The sequence below is a fragment of the Kogia breviceps genome, chromosome 14, assembly GCF_026419965.1.
Source record: "Kogia breviceps isolate mKogBre1 chromosome 14, mKogBre1 haplotype 1, whole genome shotgun sequence".
NCBI lineage: Eukaryota > Metazoa > Chordata > Mammalia > Artiodactyla > Physeteridae > Kogia > Kogia breviceps.
In genome coordinates this window covers 33,597,583-33,617,734 of record NC_081323.1, presented here as the reverse complement: position 1 = coordinate 33,617,734, position 20,152 = coordinate 33,597,583, and the positions used below count along the sequence as shown (strand labels likewise).

The following is a 20,152-nucleotide window of genomic DNA, read 5'->3' as shown; positions in this document are numbered from 1 at the left end:
GCTCTCACTCCGTCTTGTGAGAACACCAGAATCACAACTAGCTGCTGGATAATCGTCAACAGGAAGACACTGGAACTCACCAAAAAAGATACCCCACATCCAAAGAAAAAGGAGAAGCCACAATGAGACGGTGGGAGGGGCGCAATCACAGTAAAATCAAATCCCATAACTGCTGGGTGGGTGACTCACAGACTGGAGAACACTTATACCAGAAGTCCACCCACTGGAGTGAAGGTTCTGAGCCCCAGGTCAGGCTTCCCAACCTGGGGGTCCAGCAACAGGAGGAGGAATCCCTAGAGAATCAGACTTTGAAGGCTAGCAGGATTGGATTGCAGGACTTCCACAGGACTCTTCCACAGGACTGGGGGAAACAGAGACTCCACTCTTGGAAGGCACACACAAAGTAGTGTGTGCATCAGGACCCAGGGGAAGGAGGAGTGACCCCATAGAGACTGAACCAGACCTATCTGCTAGTGTTGGAGGGTCTCCTGCAGAGGCAAGGGGGTGGCTGTGGCTCACTGTGGGGAAAAGGACACTGGCAGCAGAAGTTCTGGGAAGTACTCCTTGGCATGAGCCCTCCCAGAGTCTGTCATTAGCCCCACCAAAGAGCCCAGGTAGGCTCCAGTGTTGGGTTGCCTCAGGCCAAACAACCAACAGGGAGGAAACCCAGCCATCAGCAGTCAAGCAGAATAAAGTTTTACTGAGCTCTGCCCACCAGAGAAACAGCCAGGTCTACCCACCACCAGTCCCTCCCATCAGGAAACTTGCACAAGGCTCTTAGATAGCCTCATCCACCAGAGGGCAGACAGCAGAAGCAAGAAGAACTACAATCCTGCAGCCTGTGGAACAAAAACCACATTCACAGATAGACAATATGAAAAGGCAGAGGGCTATGTGCCAGATGAAGAACAAGATAAAACCCTAGAAAAACAAATGAAGTGGAGATAGGCAACCTTCCAGAAAAAGAATTCAGAATAATGATAGTGAAGATGATCCAGGACCTCGGAAAGAGAGTGGAGGCGAAGATGCAAGAAATGTTTAACAAAGACCTAGAGAATTAAAGAACAAACAAACAGAGATGAACAATACAATAACTGAAATGAAAACAACTACACTAGAAGGAATCAATAGCAGAATAACTGAGGAAGAAGATCGGAAAAGTGACCTGGAAGACAGAATGGTGGAATTCACTGCTGAGGAACAGAATAAACAAAAAAGAATGAAAAGAAATGATGACAGCCTAAGAGAGACCTCTGGGACAACACTAAATGCAACAACATTTGCAGTATAGGGGTCCCAGAAAGAGATGAGAGAGAGAAAGGATCTGAGAAAATGAGAGTCCCATACAGGATAAACCCAAGGAGAAACATGCCGAGACACATAGAAATCAAATTGGCAAAGATTAAAGACAAAGGAAAATTATTGAAAGCAGCAAGGGAAAAATGACAAATAACATACAAGGGAACTCCCATAAGGTTAACAGCTGATTTCTCAGCAGAAACACTACAAGCCAGAAGGGAGTGGCATGATATACTTAAAGTGATGAAAGGGAAGAACCTACAACCAAGATAACTCTACCCAGCAAGGATCTCATTCAGATTCGATGGAGAAAGCAAAAGCTTTATAGACAAGCAAAAGCTAAGAGAATTCAGCACCACCAAACCAGCTCTACAACAAATGCTAAAGGAACTTCTCTAAGTGGGAAACACAAGAAAAGGACCTACAAAAACAAACTCAAAACAATTAAGAAAATGGTCATAGGAATATACATATCGATAATTACCTTAAACGTGAATGGATTAAATGCTCCAACCAAAAAAATACAGGCTTGCTGAATGGATACAAAAACAAGACCCATCTATATGCTGTCTACAACAGACTCACTTCAGACCTAGGGACACATACAGACTGAAAGTGAGGGGGAAGGAAAAAGATCTTCCATGCAAATGGAAATCAAAAGAAAGCTGGAATGGCAATACTCATATCAGATAAAATAGACTTTAAAATAAAGAATGTTACAAGAGACAAGGAAGGACACTACATAATGATCAGGAGATCGATCCACAAAGGAGATATAACAATTATAAATATATATGCACCCAACATAGGAGCACCTCAATACATAAGGCAACTGCTAACAGCTATAAAAGAGGAAATCGACAGTAACACAATAATAGTGGGAGACTTAACACCTCACTTACACCAATGGACAGATCATCCAAAATGACAATAAATATGGAAACAGAAGCATTAAATGACACAACAGACCAGATAGATTTAATTGATATTTATAGGACATTCCATCCAAAAACAGCAGATTACACTTTCTTCTCAAGTGCTCATGGAACATTCTCCAGGATAGATTACATCTTGGGTCACAAATCAAGCCTCAGTGTATTTAAGAAAACTGAAATCATATCAGGCATCTTTTCTGACCACATTGCTATGAGATTAGAAATGAATTACAGGGAAAAAAACGTAAAAAACACAAACACATGGAGGCTGAACAATATGTTACTAAATAACCAAGAGATCACTGAAGAAATCAAGAGGAAATCAAAAAATACCTAGAGACAAATGACAAGGAAAACACGACGATCCAAAACCTATGGGATGCAGCAAAAGCAGTTCTAAGAGGGAAGTTTATAGCTATACAAGCCTACCTCAAGAAACAAGAAAAATCTCAAATAAACAATCTGACCTTACACCTAAAGGACCTAGAGCAAGAAGAACAAACAAAACCCAAAGTTAGCAAAAGGAAAGAAATTATAAAGATCAGAGCAGAAATAAATGAAATAGAAACAAAGAAAATAATAGCAAAGATCAATAAAACTAAAAGCTGGTTCATTGAGAATAAACAAAATTGATAAACCATTAGCCTGACTCATCAAGAAAAAGAGGGAGAAGACTCAAATCAATAAAATTAGAAATGAAAAAGAAGTTGCAATGACACAGCAGAAATACAAAGCATCATAAGAGACTACTACAAACAACTCTATGCCAATAAAATGGAAAGCCTGGAAGAAATGGACAAATTCTTAGGAAAGTATAACCTTCCAAGACTGAACCAGGAAGAAATAGAAAATATGAACAGAAGGATCACAAGTAATGAAACTGTGATTAGAAAGCTTCCAAGAAACAAAAGTCCAGGACCAGATGGTTTCACAGGTGAATTCTATCAAACATTTAGAGAAGAGCTAACACCCATCCTTCTCAAACTCTTCCAAAGAACTGCAGAGGAAGGAACACTCCCAAACTCATTCTATGAGGCCACCATCACCCTGATACCAAAACCAGACAAAGATACTACTAAAAAAGAAAATTACAGACCAATATCACTGTGAATATAGATGCAAAAATCCTCAACATAATACTAGCAAACAGATTCCAACAACACATTAAAAGGATCAAGTGCCATGATCAAGTGGGATTTATCCCAGGGATGCAAGGATTCTTCAATATATGTAAATCAAGCAATGTGATATACCATATTAACAAATTGAAGAATAAAAACCATATGATCATCTCAATATATACAGAAAAAGCTTTTGACAAAGTTCAGCATCCATTTATGACACAGACTCTCCAGAAAGTGAGCACAGAGGGAACCTACCTCAACGTAATAAAGGCCATATATGACATACCCACAGCAAACATTATTCTCAATGATGAAAAATTGAAAGCATTTCCTCTAAGATCAGGAACAAGACAAGGATGTCCACTCTCACCACTATTATTCAACATAGTTTTGGAGGTCCTACCCACAGCAATCAGAGAAAAAAAAGAAATAAAAAGAATACAAATTAGAAAAGAAGTAAAGCTGTCACTGTTTGCAGATGACATGATACCATACATAGAGAATTCCAAAAATGCCACAGAAAACTACTAGAGCTAATCAATGCATTTGGTAAAGTTGCAGGATACAATATTAATGCACAGAAATCTCTTGCATTCCTATACACTAACGATGAAAAATCTGAAAGAGAAATTAAGGAAACACTCCCATTTGCCATTGCAACAAAAACAATAAAATACCTAGGAATAAACCAACCCAGGGAGACAGAAGACCTGTATGCAGAAAACTAGAAGCCACTGATGAGAGAAATTAAAGACGATACCAACAGATGGAGAGATATACCATGTTCTTGGATTGGAAGAATCAACATTGTGAAAATGACTATACTACCCAAAGCAATCTACAGATTCAGTGCAATCCCTATCAAATTACCAATGGCATTTTTTACGGAACTAGAACAAAAAAATCTTAAAATTTGTATGGAGACACAAAAGACCCCGAATAGCCAAAGCAGTTTTGAGGGAAAAACACAGAGCTGGAGGAATCAGACTCCCTGACTTCAGACTATACTGAAAAGCTACAGTAATCAAGACAATATAGTACTGACAGAAAAACAGAAACATAGATCAATGCAACAAGATAGCAAGCCCAGAGATAAACCCATGCACCTATGGTCAACTAATCTATGACAAAGGAGGAAAGGATATACAATGGAGAAAAGACAGCCTCTTCAATAAGGGGTGCTGGGAACACTGGACAGCTACATGTAAAAGAATGAAATTAGAACACTCCCTAACAACATACACCAAAATAAACTCAAAATGGATTAGAGACCTAAATGTAAGACCAGACACTATAAAATTCTTAGAAGAAAACACAGGAAGAACACTCTGACATAAATCACAGCAAGACCTTTTTTGACCCACCTTCTAGAGTAATGGAAATAAAAACAAAAATAAACAAATGGGACCTAATGAAACTTAAAAGCTTTTGCACAGCAAAGGAAACCATAAAGAAGATGAAAAGACAACCCTCAGAATGGGACAAAATATTTGCAAACGAATCAACAGACAAAGGATTAATCTCCAAAATATGTAAACAGCTCATGCAGCTCAATATGAAAAAAGCAACCCAATCCAGAAATGGGCAGAAGACCTAAAGAGACGTTTCTCGAAAGAAGACATACAGATGGCCAAGCACATGAAAAGCTGCTCAACATCACTAGTTATTAGAGAAATGTAAATCAAAACTACAATGAGTTATCACTTCACACCAGTTAGAATGGGCATCATCAGAAAATCTACAAACTAATGCTGGAGAGGATGTGGAGAAAAGGGAACCCTTATGCACTGTTGATGGGAATGTAAATTGATACAGCCACTATGGAGAACAGTATGGAGGTTCCTTAAAAAATGACAAATAGAATTAGCATATGATCCAGCAATCCCACTACTGGGCATATACCCAGAGAAAACTATAATTCAAAAAGACACATGCACGCCAATGTTCATTGCAGGCCTATTTACCATAGCCAGGTCATGGAAGCAACCTAAATGCCCATTGACAGATGAATGGATAAAGAAGATGTGGTACATATATACAATGGAATATTACTCAGCCATAAGAAGGAACAAAATTGGGTCATTTGTTGAGACGTGGATGGATGTAGAGACTGTCATACAGAGTGAAGTGAGTCAGAAAAACAAATATCATATATTAACGCATATATATGGAACCTAGAAAAATGGTACAGATGAACCGGTTTGCAGGGCAGATATTGAGACACAGATGTAGGAAACAAATGTATGGACACCAAAGGGGGAAAGCTGCAGGGGGATGGGGGTAGGGGTGTGATGAATTGTGCAATTGGGATTGACATGTATACACTGATGTGCATGAAATTGATGACTAATAAGAACCTGCTGTATAAAAAAAAGAAAAGAATGAAAACAGCCAAGACAATTTTGAAGAGGAAGAAGATGTGGTAGTGATAAGGTGTGGAGACTTATTTATGCAATAACAAGACTTTAAAAACAAAACTAGTGTAATGTTGGCATGGGAGTGGGCAAGTACTGTATATCAATGTAACAGTCCAGAGTGCCCAAGAAATGACCCATATATAATGAGAACTTGGTGTTATTATAAATTGGCATTATATTGATCAATCAATATATTGTGCTAGATAATTTTATATGAAAAAAATCAACTTAATTCTATATCTAGGACTCTTCTTGGAGTTTCAGACTCATACCCAATGTATCCCAAACTGAACTGATTGTAACCTGTCAAACTATTCCTTTTGTATTCTGTGTATCACTAGCAAAGAAATTTGAGAGACAGTAAAAAAAATTTTTTAAATTAATTCCTGATGAGCTGGATGAAGTCTTCAGGTTTTCCATTAGAGTTTTGTAATTTCTTATGCAGTTCATCAGTATGATCTAAAAGTTATCAGAAACTTATCTTTGTTAAAAATCCTTCTTATGAATTTTCTTGCTGTTCATTTTATAAAATTATCAGAAGTAAAACAATGATTATCTATAAACAACATGATTTAAAATGACATGGTTAAAGATATGATTACAATTCAATTGACAAGAAACTTGGATATTTCTGTGACATATAACAACATTTTCAAGATAATAACTAGAATTATGACTGATAACATACCAGGGCATATCAGATTTTTAGGAATTTCATATACCTTTTGGGATATCTATACTAATGACATTTATCCATAAAATATAACCTAAGGTTCATCTCTAATTACTTGACAATGTTTCTCAAGTAATTTAACTTACCATAAGCCCAATTAGTTTGATATTCTTCTCTGAGATGCCTTAGGGGCCCTCTGAAGCATTTTAAAGTTAGCTGGAGGTCAAAAGACCGTTAATTAAAACTTGATAGGAAGTTTGTCAAAAATATCAAAAAGTTTTAAAACACTTGGTCAAATAGGATCACAGCTTGTTCACTTAACCAAAGTGACAAAAGGTTTCAAAAGTAAATACAGATCACTTAAAGGCACAGAAGCTCACACAATCTGCTACCAAAGTAGCACTTCAAAAAAACTTTTTCTTAACAACAGAGAAAGTGAAACTCCAGTCTTGTACCAGCTTACTTTTAACAAGAAAATCCATCCATCTACCTAATTAAATTCAGTCTAAATTCAGCCAATCCTGACCATGAAGAAAACTCTACTCTCAAGGTTCCTTTTCCCCCCCTTTCTGTATGCACATTATTTTGCCCCTTAATTTTCCCCACATCTAGAAACAACCAGCTCTAGGACAAAATTACTTTCTTTTCCCTTAACAAAATGCAATTCCATCTTTCATACCTCCTTTTGTTCACAACACACATCTTACTTTCCTACTGAAATGGTTCCTTTATTATTTCTATTAGCTTTAATTACATGTTTAGAATCCTCAACTCTTAAAAACCTTAATTTCTAGTGAAAACTAAGAAGTAAGCAATTATGAACTGCCTTCTACATTAGCACTCTATAGTTTGGCAAACATAAATACCAATAACAATTTCAAAAAACATGTGCTGTCTTATAAAAATATCTCAGTGTGGCACCATTTATTAATAGTTCTAAACACCTTTAGTTACTCTCTAAAGGGAAGCCAAGGTTCACTAATTTTTTTCAGTATCTTATTTGATTTGGGAATGACCTAACTATTCAACAGACTTTCACCATTTAACTTAATTTAGCACAATTCTAAAGTTTCAAGTTACCAGATATTTAGAGAGATTATTTAGAGAGATTATTTTCAAGTATACATTCCTAAAACATAATTATTTCTAAAGAGTTCACCCAAAAACTCTTATTTAATCTACTTATAAGAATTTCATCATACCAAGTTAATTTTTTGTTGTTGTTGACAAACTGTAACAGAAATAACATGTATTGACCTTCAGTAAACCTAGGTACAATAAACCAGCAAGCTTAAGCTAGCTTTAATACCACATATTAATTTAATATTAATACTTTCTAGATCATGTGAACCTGAAATTCATTCTGGGTAGTTTCTTTCATATTTAGAAATATTTAGTTTGTAAGCACTTAAACTTTTAAGTCAATTAAATAGAGCTCTTTTATAAGTTTAATTTTGATATTTTCCAGAGGTAGACACATCTCATATGTATAACATGTACACAGACATATAAACAGACAAAACTGGCGATGTCATAGCCTCACTTTCAAAACTTAGTTATGAGTTAAATAATACAATATAAGCTTACTACTTTATAAAGAACAACTGGAATAAATTAAAGTTGCTTTTTCAGATGATTAAGGCTTTACTATTTGTTGGAAAGGCTTTACGATTTGTATTTATTCTTGATAAACCCTTAAGGAGGCTATGAATTAGATTTTGCCTGAGAGAGCCTTCCCAGCAGTTTTGAAACTGAGCGGGACTCGTGGGGCCCTCCTGGGTACAAATCCTTTCCATGTCCCCCATTTCTTGTTTGTAGGAAATAAGCTTCATTCAGCCTCCCTGACCCTTCCCTTTGTTCCAAAGGGCAGATTCAAACAGCTGCTCATCAGGGAAGTGAGGCAACACAGAAACAAAGGAGGAGCAGTCAAGAAACAATAGCGCAGAGATTAAAGCAGGATCCTAGTTCCTCCTTCAAGGGAAATACATAACAATACCTTTGAGTTTCTTCTGCAGGAACTAAGGCCCCCACCCAGGTGGAGGATGGTAATTTCCGGCTGAGCACAAGATTCCTGGAGCACCGCCCTGTTACCTCACCACCAACCAATTGGAAGAAAGTTATACACCCTGTAGCCCTCACCCCACATTTTGCCTATTTAAAAACTTCTCCCCCAAAACCATCGGGGAGTTCAGAGTTTTGGGGCATGAGCCACCCATTTTCCTTGCTTGGCCCTGCAATAAACCTCTCTGCTCCAAAGTCTGACGTTTTTGTTTGTTTGGCCTCACTGTGTGCCAGGTGCACAAACTTGCATTCAGGAACAGTTGGAATTTTAAAAGGCCACTTTTGCCCTTTTTTTGCCTTTGGTTTCCGGTTCTACTTGGTTGAGCTGATTAGGTTCAGTGTCAGGTCATTGTGGGCTGTATTTACATTTCTAATTTGTAGAGATTTAATGCAAGGCAAAGACAGTTGCTTTTAATTCCCCAAAGAATAGGTCACCTAAATGATATTTAAAAATTGATTTGCCCAGCTATATTTTATTTAATTTGCTTTTCAGTGAGAATATTGCCAACTGAACTGAAATTTAAGAGTTCTATGTTCTAGGACTTTAGGGTTTAATTTATCATGCCTTTAAAAACTTGCATAAGACCTTCAACAAGGCCCTCTTTCTGAGTACGCAAGTTAAAACCCAGAGCAAAATCACTAATTTTATTATTATTAGCCCTTGAATATTAGTTCCCAGTTTTTACTTTATAAAGTTCAGGTAGCCTTATTGGTTTCCTTTAGTATGTTTAATATTTCCTGAGAGGCAGATCTATATGCCCTGTCTTATAATACCAAGCAGGGGAAGCATTTCCCAGTGAAACATGTCTATCCCACAATATAATTAAGCAAAAGTTCACAAGCTGGTTTTTCTTGTTTGTTTTAAACTAACCATTAGATATATTTTCCACCCTTTAATTTCCTTCTTTTTTAATAAGTACCAGTAAAACGGCTGTTTGTAATGAGCATTCTAAAAATTTACCAATTCAGAAGTCCAATTTAAAGGAACCATCATCTGGCCATTAATGAGATATACCTTAATAGTGACTCAAACCAATAAGCTACAAGAGGCTTCCCCAGAAGAGATGCAAAAGACACCACCTAAACAAGATCCAGAAGGTTTACTCCTCAAAATAGTTTAAGAAAGTAAAGGCCTTCGTTGTACAAGCTAACGCACCAAAGGTTTAGATGGCAAAAAGCCCCTGAGAGTTTGCACAGCCAGAAAAAAAAAAGACTGCTCAGGACCCCAGTCTATTCAATTGGATGACAAATGTATACCATATGTGTACCTTTTGGTTGTTAGAGACCAAACACACACACACACACACACACACACACACACACAGGCCTAAAGAAGAACAGGTAGAACATTTACATTTCAAAGACAGAAGAAGAGAAATGCAAGTTACCCCTAGAAGGGCTTTTGTAAAGTCAGAATTCTGAAAAGATTTTTTTTTTTTAATCAAGCAGGCTTTTTTGTTTTTTTAACTTAACTCAATATGCAATAAAAGAGCCCCATTCTTAGTCATTATCAGAGCACGATATTCCCAGGTAAGTCAGTCAGTTTTGTAGGTATATAAACCTGGCTAGGGTATTAGTTGGAGGCTTGAAATCTGTTGTTCCTTTTGCTTTCTGTTTTGAAAGCTTTATTCCCCATTCAGAGGTTGGTTTGTCAAAATAAAGTCACTAGCGATGATCTTATGGTGGGCAATGTGCCGCTTGTGAGGTTAACTCTTCTAGGTTTTGCCCCAGAGCTGTTTCAGCTCCTCTTACCTATCTTAGGTTTTCCCTCTAGTGGTATAAGACCACCACAGTGCTCAGATCATGGAATGGCCAGTTCTTATTCGTGTTCCCAGCAGAGCAAGATTTAATTAAAATGAGTGGGTTTCCCAATGGGCATGGCTACACAGCATGAGGTCTTTATCTTTTGTATCCTGTATCCTGTTCTTTCTCATCCTGAGCCTCCTCAGGGCTCACCATCAGGGTGGCAGTGTAGGCAAGCAACATTTTTCATTCACACCTCCCTTCATCTTCCCTGCATCTTCTCAGTAGGCCTCTGCACTCTCCCAGAAGGCCATGTTGCACCAGCATCCTGGCAGACACATTGCTCAAGCTCCAGCATTGTGGCAGACTAAAGTTTGAGAACATGTGAAAGCAGGCAGCTGTCTTCCTACCACGGTTTTAAACATCATTTAAAACTAAATATAATAGCATTCTTGCAATACATGTATAGCATAGGATGGCTAAAAAATATAAACTCATACAAACATGGTCTTATAAAACATTTTTTAACCTTGTTTATGTATTTAAAATTATCCTGTTAAGCTGCAGAAATGATACAGTAGAGAAGTTTACATTAAAAAGTAATGGAGGCTTCTCTGGTGGCGCAGTGGTTGAGAATCCACCTGCCGATGCAGGGGACACGGGTTCGTGCCCCAGTCTGGGAAGATCCCACATGCCGCGGAGCAGCTGGGCCCGTGAGCCATGGCCACTGAGCCTGTGCATCGGGAGCCTGTGCTCCGCAACGGGAGAGGCCACAACAGTGAGAGGCCCACGTACCAAGGAAAAAAAAAAAAAAAAAAAAAAAAGAAGTAATGGGGCTTCCCTGGTGGCGCAGTGGTTGAGAGTCCGCCTGCCGATGCAGGGGACACGGGTTCGTGCCCCGGTCTGGGAAGATCGCGCATGCCGTGGAGCAGCTGGGCCCGTGAGCCATGGCTGCTGAGCCTGTGCGTCCGGAGCCTGTGCTCCGCAACGGGAGAGGCCACAATGATGAGAGGCCCGCGTACCGCAAAAAAAAAAAAAAAAAAAAAAAAGTAATGAAGTGAGACTAAACCTGAACAATTTAAATGCAAGTTCTTCAGTATTACCTTACCTTTTGCCCTTTTGCTGCCAACAAACTATAGACTTATCATCTAGATATTTTTCTTACAGACACTATTATTTTTCTGTGTGATCAATATCTAGATGCAGCACCAAAATAAATGTTTTCCTTGGTCAATGTCAAAATATTATCCTTGACTATAAACATGAATCTATCTACATACTTTTACCCAAATGAATAAGTTGTCAAAACTTAAAGTTCAAAATTAGTTTAACTTTGTTGCAAAACCATGTATCATGGCTCCTCCCTTACCTGTTTGCTGCAGTCCCTCAACTCCAGGAAGGAGAAGTGACTTGCACAGGGTCACTTAGCTGATCAATGGAAGTTCAAATACTTCCAGGACAAAATTCTTTGATGATACCATACTGCTTCCTAAACAATAGTGCATTTCTGAACACAGTTGTCATAACGAACAGTAATGACCTAAGGAATGTCATCAGTTCCCAAAGAAATATTTACACAGCTGGGTTTGTAAACGTTATTGGTAGTTCAGCAGGAAGAAAGAACTTTTCGATTTGTGCATCATACCTCCAGGGAAATTAAAGAAATACCATGAAAATGGAAATAGAATTAGAGTTCAAAGACATAATACAAGAATGTTTAGTGTTGTGTAATTTATAATTGTAAAAAATCAGGGCTATCATAAATGACAACAGGAGAACAGTTCAATGAATCAATAGAACACTGTGCAAATTGAAAAATAATTTAACAAGTATTTGAGAGCATGTAAAGATGGTTATAGAATCTGAACTTTTGATTCTAGAGAAACATGGCTGGCCAAGTGTGGCTTCCAGGTTGGGCTTTAAGAGGCCTTGTAACTTCCATTTTTGTACTCTTGGAATCCAGCCACCCTGTAAGGAGTTCAAGCTGTGCTATAGAATGAGGAAGGCCACACGGAGAGAGATTCTGGAAAGTGAGAGGGCATTATGGATGTTCTGGCCCCGGTGGATGACACCTGGAGCAGATGAACTACCAAGCTGAGCCCAAGCCAGATTACAGAATCATTAGAAACAATAAATCATGAGTTTGGGGGCCACTGTGTTTTGGAGTGGCTTGTTTTGTAGCAATAGGTGACTGAAAATGTGGGGAAAAATGCAAACCCCTCTCAATACAAATGCTTAGAAATGAGAGATAAACTATAACAAAAATATTTTTAAATATATAGCTCAGCTGACATGAAAGCTAAGGTGTCAGAAGTGAAGAGGAATTTGAACACCAAAGCAATAATCTGGTGAGCTGAAGATCCAGCAGCCCCAAGGGCTGCAGTTTGGTTGTTGATGCAGAGATAGGCTCTAAGGCTAGAGACTTGGGTTTTAATGCCCACCTGGGACCTTGGGTCACTCAAGGTAAGGAGCTGAAATTGATAGCTCTACATAAGTCATAACCCAGCTCAAGAAATTAACAAGGAGACTTGAGTCTGCCCAGGGTGCTTCATGGGGAAAGAAAAGGGCTCCCATAATATGCACCATGCGTTTGAAACACAAATTTATGCCATTCAAAGTCATATGTTAATATACAAAGTGAGAAATTAATTTAATATTAGATTTTAGACCAGTGTTATCCCTGGGAGAGCTAGCAAATGGAAATGTAAAACTATCCTTTGGAATTCCTACAGAAGAATTAAATTTCTGAAGGAGAGTTTACAATTTTAAGACTTACAAAACACAAAAGGAAATGATCCATCATGAATGAGAGTTGGTGGGTAAAATTACAGGATGATTAGCACTATAAGAACTTGAGAGTAGAAAATTTTGAAGATTTTATTAAATATATACATTTAAATGACAGCAAAAGATAAAAAGTAGATATAAAACTGTAAGAAAAAAGCAAACTATGAAAAATTAACAACAATTTGTAGGAAGCAAGTAAATATATAGTAATATAAATGATACATGAGGAGACATAAGGGATAGAAGGAGAATAACCAAGACATTTTGTATTCAACAAGAGCTCTAAAAGGAGTTGGTTGATAGTATTTGAAAGATACTGGCAAGGATTTATCAGAATTGATAAAAATAATAAATTTTAAGTTAAAAGAAGAATAATAAGTTACAAGAAGGACATATTTAAAATAATTTCACACTTAATGCACTACAGAACACCAATGAGAAAAAAATTAAAACAATTAGAGGGAAAGGAGAGTTAACCATAAATAAATAGATATTGCACAGACAACAAGCTTCCTAAGATCAAGAATTTAGGTCAGAAGATAATGGAATAATTCTGAGTCCTCAAAACATGGATTAAAATAATTGTCAATATAGAGTTCTTCACTAGTCTTACTATCATTTAAGAAAATGAGGGGCTTCCCTGGTGGCGCAGTGGTTGAGAATCTGCCTGCCAATGCAGGGGACATGGGTTCGAGCCCTGGTCTGGGAAGTTCCCACATGCCATGCAGTAACTAGGCCCATGAGCCACAACTACTGAGCCTGCACGTCTGGAGCCTGTGCTCCGCAATAAGAGAGGCTGTGACCGTGAGAGGCCCGCACACTGGGATGAAGAGTGGCCCCTGCTCGCTGCAACTAGAGAAAGCCCTCACACAGAAACGAAGACCCAACACAGCCAAAAAAATTTAATTAATTAATTAATTAATTTTAAAAAAGAAAATGATATCTGCCATTTTCAGGAAAAAAGAAAAACTTGCTACTCACATACCTTTAAGGAGGCACAACAGTAAGAAGAAAATTGAGCCCAGAGGAAAGAGTAGTGTGCAGGAAACAACTGCAAGCCAAGAAAAATGGTAAACACAAAGGAACATCAAAATATATATCGATTATATATTTATAACAATAATAATTGACGAATGGTTAAAAACAGAGTAAAACAAAATTACTATTTACACGCATTTTATAATACACAAGATGACACTACCTACTTCCCACTGTGTCTGTATTTGTAAATATATATGTGTGTAAAAGTGTAAAAACATGCATATTGTTGACTGACACTAATATCAGGATTCAGTAATCTATCTCTAGGAAGGAAGAGAAATAGTTTTAATTTATCTATAAATACTTTAATTTACCCATAATGTTTTATTTTTTTAAAGTAAAATAAAGATCACAAGGAAATTTGAAAAATATTAACACATTAAATCTGGATAGTGAACATATTCTAGATATGTCTTAAGATTGTAATGTTCTTCCTGTTTATAATTTTAATTGTTAAAATTAAAATGTATGATTGTGTATATACATATGAAAGATATGGAAAAATAATATAAGGAAATGCTCCATAATATTAACTACAGAAGTTATTGTCAATAGAGGCATTATGCAGGATCCTTGCTTGTCTACTTTTGGATATTTTAAATATTATCTACAATGAGCATGATATTGCTTTTCTATACACACACACACACCTCAAAGGATTTTTTTTTTAAAGATTCATAGGATACTAGAATCGAAAGTTAGCTCAGAGATCATCTCCAATTCTTCCTTGAAGAGATGTAATTTATGGTGATAGGAATCAGATCAGTTGTACGGTTAATAATTGAAAAGGGAACTTTCTGGGCCAATGGGAATGATGTGTGTTAAATGCATTTTTCAAAACAGTTTGAAGTATACTTAAGATCTATGTATTTCCCTATAGGTTCTTCTAAGGCAGGGTATCTTCTTAGAGTTCTTTCACAAGTGAAGAACACGGCAGATGCCTAATTAATAAGATCTCAAAGTGGTGGGATGACAATCAATGACTTTTGCAAATCAGCGTCATGTAAATTATTATTGTTTCTATGATGAGCCCTGGAAACTGGGGCACATGAAAGGGCTGAACAGGGAGGACACTTTGGTTCAAGATTAGGTTTCTCAAAGAATACCTTTAAGAGTTGAGTTAATCACCCCCATCAGCCAAGCAAGTTGTCAATGTCACGTACATTTATTAGCCGTGATTTATATGCTCTTTAAGGATACCCCTGCCTGCAATTACAGCTCAGATATCCAAAGCTCTTGGATAGTCAAAGAAGATCTTTCTAGGCACATTTGAGGGGTGAGAAGCATTTAAATGGCTGTATGAAAAAGATATTCCTTGCTCAACCTATGAAGATATGTTATCTTTAATCTAACAAATGGTTTCTCCTTATCTTTGGCAGGGGCACAAGATGAAGCAAAGGAACAAAGAAATGGAAGTAAATGACAGTCCTCAGCATTGCAGGCCTCTCGGCCCCGGGGGGATGGAAAAAGACACCTGCGTGCCCTGTGGGGGAGGGTGGGGGGAGGCGAGTCCCACGGAAGGATGGGGAATCCTTTGCTCTAATTTCTCCAGCTGCATTTTGTTCTGTTTACTGGCAGAAAGAGAAAGAAAAAAAATGGAAAAAAAAATAAGTTTTATTTGGTGGGGGGACCCACATGAATGCATCTTTCAGGCGCTATCCCTGTCATTTCTGTCTTTTCTCTCAGGACCCTGCCCCAGGGTCCCAGTGGCACGTGTGACATACATGTGTATCCTGGCTCCTGTCTGCTTTCTCGGTTATTTCACAAAGCTGGTTGGTACAGTGGTTTCTTCCAAGAAAGAGAAGGAAGGTGACTGTTCGGTAAGCTGCAGGCTGCATTTCAGGAACCATCAAACCCTGTATTAGCAGAATCCATGGATGAAGGAGGCAGGATAGAAAATGGACAAAACCATCAGAAATCACTTGGAAAAAGGTCAGGACGATGAGTTAAAAATGGTGTTATTCAGGGATTCCCAAGATACAATGTTGTTCCGTGTGGTTGTCAGGAGGATTGTGGAAGTAGAGCTTAATCCGGAGCAGGGCGTGGAGGCATCACAAGGAAGGTGGGCCCTGGCTGCTGTCAGGTCTTCCTTGGCAGCAGGACGGCAGGTGAGTTCTTCTCTGACACCGACTTCAGCAGAGCTCACCTGGTTCAGGAGGTCTTTCCTGGGTGCTTCACATGGAGCCCCCCCGGGAGATGTAACTCCTTGTGACACAATTGTAAGGGGTGGCACTTTTCTAGGCATTTTAGTTTAGAGACGGGGCTGCCGCATTTAAGATCCAAGCATCCACCTATGAATATGAAGAGTTCCACTTGAAATCTCTCTTTATATATATGCTTCTCATAAAAGAACATCTTGTCTTTGCCCAGGGACTGATGACCCACAGAGCAGATTCTCATTTGAAGTTAGGGGCAATTAGAGGTGTTGCTTGTAGTTCTGGCTTCCTGGTTCGCTTTTACATGGTGTGTTTTTGTTCATGCTGAGTCCAAGACTAATTTGATGGCTAGTCCCCTCTCCCAGCACACACTGAAGGGGACCAAGATGTCAGTGATACAGTGGGCGTGAGGGTTGAAGGGCCCAGGAGGAAGTCAGAAGTTGTCACATATGCCTATCCCAGGGCCAACGTGGACAGAAGCCTCAGGACGCAAGACACCTGCTTCCCGCAGCCTCCCCGGCTCTTAAGACCAATCTGTTTGTTTCTGTGGCAACTCGCACTATTTCTTCCACATCTTCTTAAATCCACCTTCCTTACAAGGGCTTTCGAATTATAAGTAAGTTAGCTGTATATTTTTTCTTTGTAGAGGGAGAAAAGTAATGGATCAGATCAAGCGTTTCTACAATAAATGGGTATTCTGCTTTCTAAATATTCCATGGAGTGCTTCAGTTTTGCTCTTTCCTCTAAAGAAAATTCACCTTCTTATCTTCCTACGAATTTTGTTTTGGCCTTTCTGAATTTGTTGCCTCTCTGGATGGCTTATTTGGCCTGCTGGAATAATTAACAAGTTGTATTTCTACCTGTGTAATATGTTTTAACACCCTCCATTTTTTAAGCTGCTCATCAACCTAGCAGCGACAATATTTAAGTGACCTCCTGATTTCAGAACATGCTCATTTCCCCTTCTGCCATTATTCCACGGTTTGATACGGAAACTGATATGTCCTCTACTGCCATTAGACATCACTTTGTAGAAAAACAAGGAAAAGCCTCGTTTTAAATAATCCAAGAGGGCTTCACTGGTGGCGCAGTGGTTGAGAGTCCGCCTGCCGATGCAGGGGACACGGGTTCGTGCCCCGGTCCGGGAAGATCCCACATGCCGTGGAGCGGCTGGGCCCGTGAGCCATGGCCGCTGAGCCTGCGCGTCCGGAGCCTGTGCTCCGCAACGGGAGAGGCCACAACAGTGAGAGGCCCGCGTACAGCAAAATAATAATAATAATAATCCAAGAAATGATGCCATGGGAATACTGACAGTTTCTATATTTCATGTCATCTTTACAACTTAACTGAAAGTCGCCATCATTCTTGTGAAGTACTTGACAAGTACAATCTTCTGGGAGCACATTTTCCTATGACTCCTGAGCGCTAGCGCTACTCCTGCTCCATAATGAGTTAAGTTGCAAACAACATGAGGGGACAGGAAGCATGGAGATTTTCTTTAATGGACAAAGATGAAAGAGACCTAATGTCTCTGGTGGGAACAGTAGGGATCAGAATTACTTCAGTCCTGGTGTTGCCTTTGACATCAGTGATAGCCAATCATTCATTTTCAATGCAGGTGGGGTAGGAATGAGAGGAGGGAGGGCTCTGCCTGAAAACTATAGAAAAAGAAAGTCAGCTCTGTATCCAGGAAACTGAGTGAGGAGTAAGTATGATCAGCTCCACGCCAGAATTTGTTTACACTTGACTTTATGATTAGATTGTGTTTTCATTTTGGCCTCATTATGCTTTTGGGTTGCTTTTTGGCGGTAACATTTTATGCTTTAGGACAAATAATGAAGTGAATTTCCATTTCAATAGTAAAACATTAAAAATCTAGCTCTTGACCAGATCGAAGACACCCACAGCACAGGAAACCTTTATTTCACTGGTGCTGTCATTGCATAGACTGTACAATGGAAAGTTTGAAAGGCTGACTGAATTCTACAGAACATGAATTCTGTATGTCAGTTTCCAACCACAATCCAGCCAGGCTAGGTGGTATGAGGGTTTACAGCAGGGAGAGTGGGATCGAGGTAGGCTTTCCACATAATAGATCTAATGAAAAAGGTACTTGTTGTAGGAGAGACAAAGGGTGTGTCCTCTAGCTGGTAACTATTCCGACGATGGACAAGCCTTCTTTCATAAAAGCTTACAAAGGCGGTGGCCAAAACACGGTCTATGATACTGGGTCACCTATTAGTCATTGCAGCTAATTGTACATCTTTCTATGAAACACTGAAAAGCCTCTTTGTGAATTAATACAGTTCTGCTTGATGCAGTTGATTTGAAATGACATTTCTCTGTATGTGGTGCATGTAGGCTTTGCTTTGACAAATAACAAAGTTAGCAGAATATGTTCAATATATTTTCTTGGGGAATAGGGTTTTTATCATATGATTCATTAAGGATTTGCCTTACCCTGACATTTGTGATATAAACGAAAATCAGAAAAAAAGTAATTTTCTTGATCAAGATATGTTTTTACTTAATGCAAATAAATGTAGTCTTTTGCTTGCAAGGAAAAAGAAATGTCTTCTGAGATCTGGTATAAACTGCTAAATAGAATAATATGTGCCTCTTTTGTTAAACCAGCATTTAAATACTGGACTGCTTCTAAATATGTTTGTTTCTTTTCATGTGTGCCATACACTAAAAAACTTAAACAACTGTTGCCTTCATACTATATTTGTTAGAGCAGAATATGAATAAAATTTGTTTGAGAAGATAAGGTGGAATTATCTGTGTTTTGTGAAGTTTGTTCCTTAGCCATGAGCAGTTAATGACAGTAGATATCTCGTTGCAAATACGTGTATTTAAAATTGCCCCTGCAAGTCAACTGTAACTTACCAATAGTCTTCCCCTGCTAAGACTGGCCAGTGTTGTGGCCATGTTTTCAAAATTAAACGACACAGTAGTTTGAACAGACACAAATCCCAATGTGAAATTTTTCTCTGAATACCAGATAGCTAATTACCCTAGCAACAGCCTCTGAGGTGCAAGATATAAATTGTTGAGATGAAGCCCATGGTTCCATGAACACTGGCCCATCCTTAGGAACCCATCATCCATAACTGGAATTCTTTTTGAGCATGTTTTATGAGCATAGTCACCATGCTGGCTATGTGGCCAGTGCAGACACAATCCTCCTCAGCCTACTGTTGACAGAATTATGACTGAGTTACAAAATTGTTAAGAGTTTGGCAATGGATCCACAAAAACCGCTATGGGAAAAACTCAATGTTCTTTTGAAAATGGAAATCTGTATTCCATCAAATTTAATTTCCTCCATCTCCTACAGAAGAAGTGCTATTGGGTGTATTGTTCTAAAAGGCAAGAAAGAAAGTCAATCCCTTTATCCAACAAAGCCAGGAACTTAATAGTCAAAGAGGAATAAGGTTTTTTAAACTGCTGTACAAAAGGAACATTTTTCCAATAATAAACAAGTTTGATGAGAAAAAAATTGTACTCAGGACAGTCTTATCTCACAATGGGCAACCTCAACACAAATGCTTCAAGGTGACAGTGAAGATAATTTGACATGATTCTAGTATGGCCAATTTCAATTTAAATCTACATTCACTCTTTCATCTCTTTGCCTGTCACTCTTATGTTTCTCTCCCAACACTTCTGCCCCTTTGCCTTTAAAAGATGTCATTGAACATTGCTTAGCTTTGCTGGTGGTTCTCAGGACTAAAAGGGATAATGATACTCATTTATATTTCCAGAACTCTGGCCCAGTGTGGGGCTTTGAGAAACAACGTACCTCCATTTCTTGGTTTGGAAGATGGAAATACTAAAACATTCCTGAACTCTCTTACAAATTTAAACATGAATAAAGTGCCAAGATATTCTACTTTGCCATTTGGAAATGTAC

At 38.4% G+C, this 20,152-nt stretch overlaps 1 protein-coding gene across 1 annotated transcript in view; it reads left to right on the top strand.

The window, feature by feature from the left end:
- Positions 1–19,005, top strand: part of MACROD2 (mono-ADP ribosylhydrolase 2) — a 1,977,737-nt gene extending 1,958,732 nt beyond the window's left edge. The window contains exon 19 of the mRNA XM_067012448.1: positions 15,460–19,005. The gene's annotated coding sequence lies outside the window, so the exon portion shown is untranslated. The remainder of the gene's footprint in view (positions 1–15,459) is intronic.
- Positions 19,006–20,152: the final 1,147 nt, after the last annotated feature.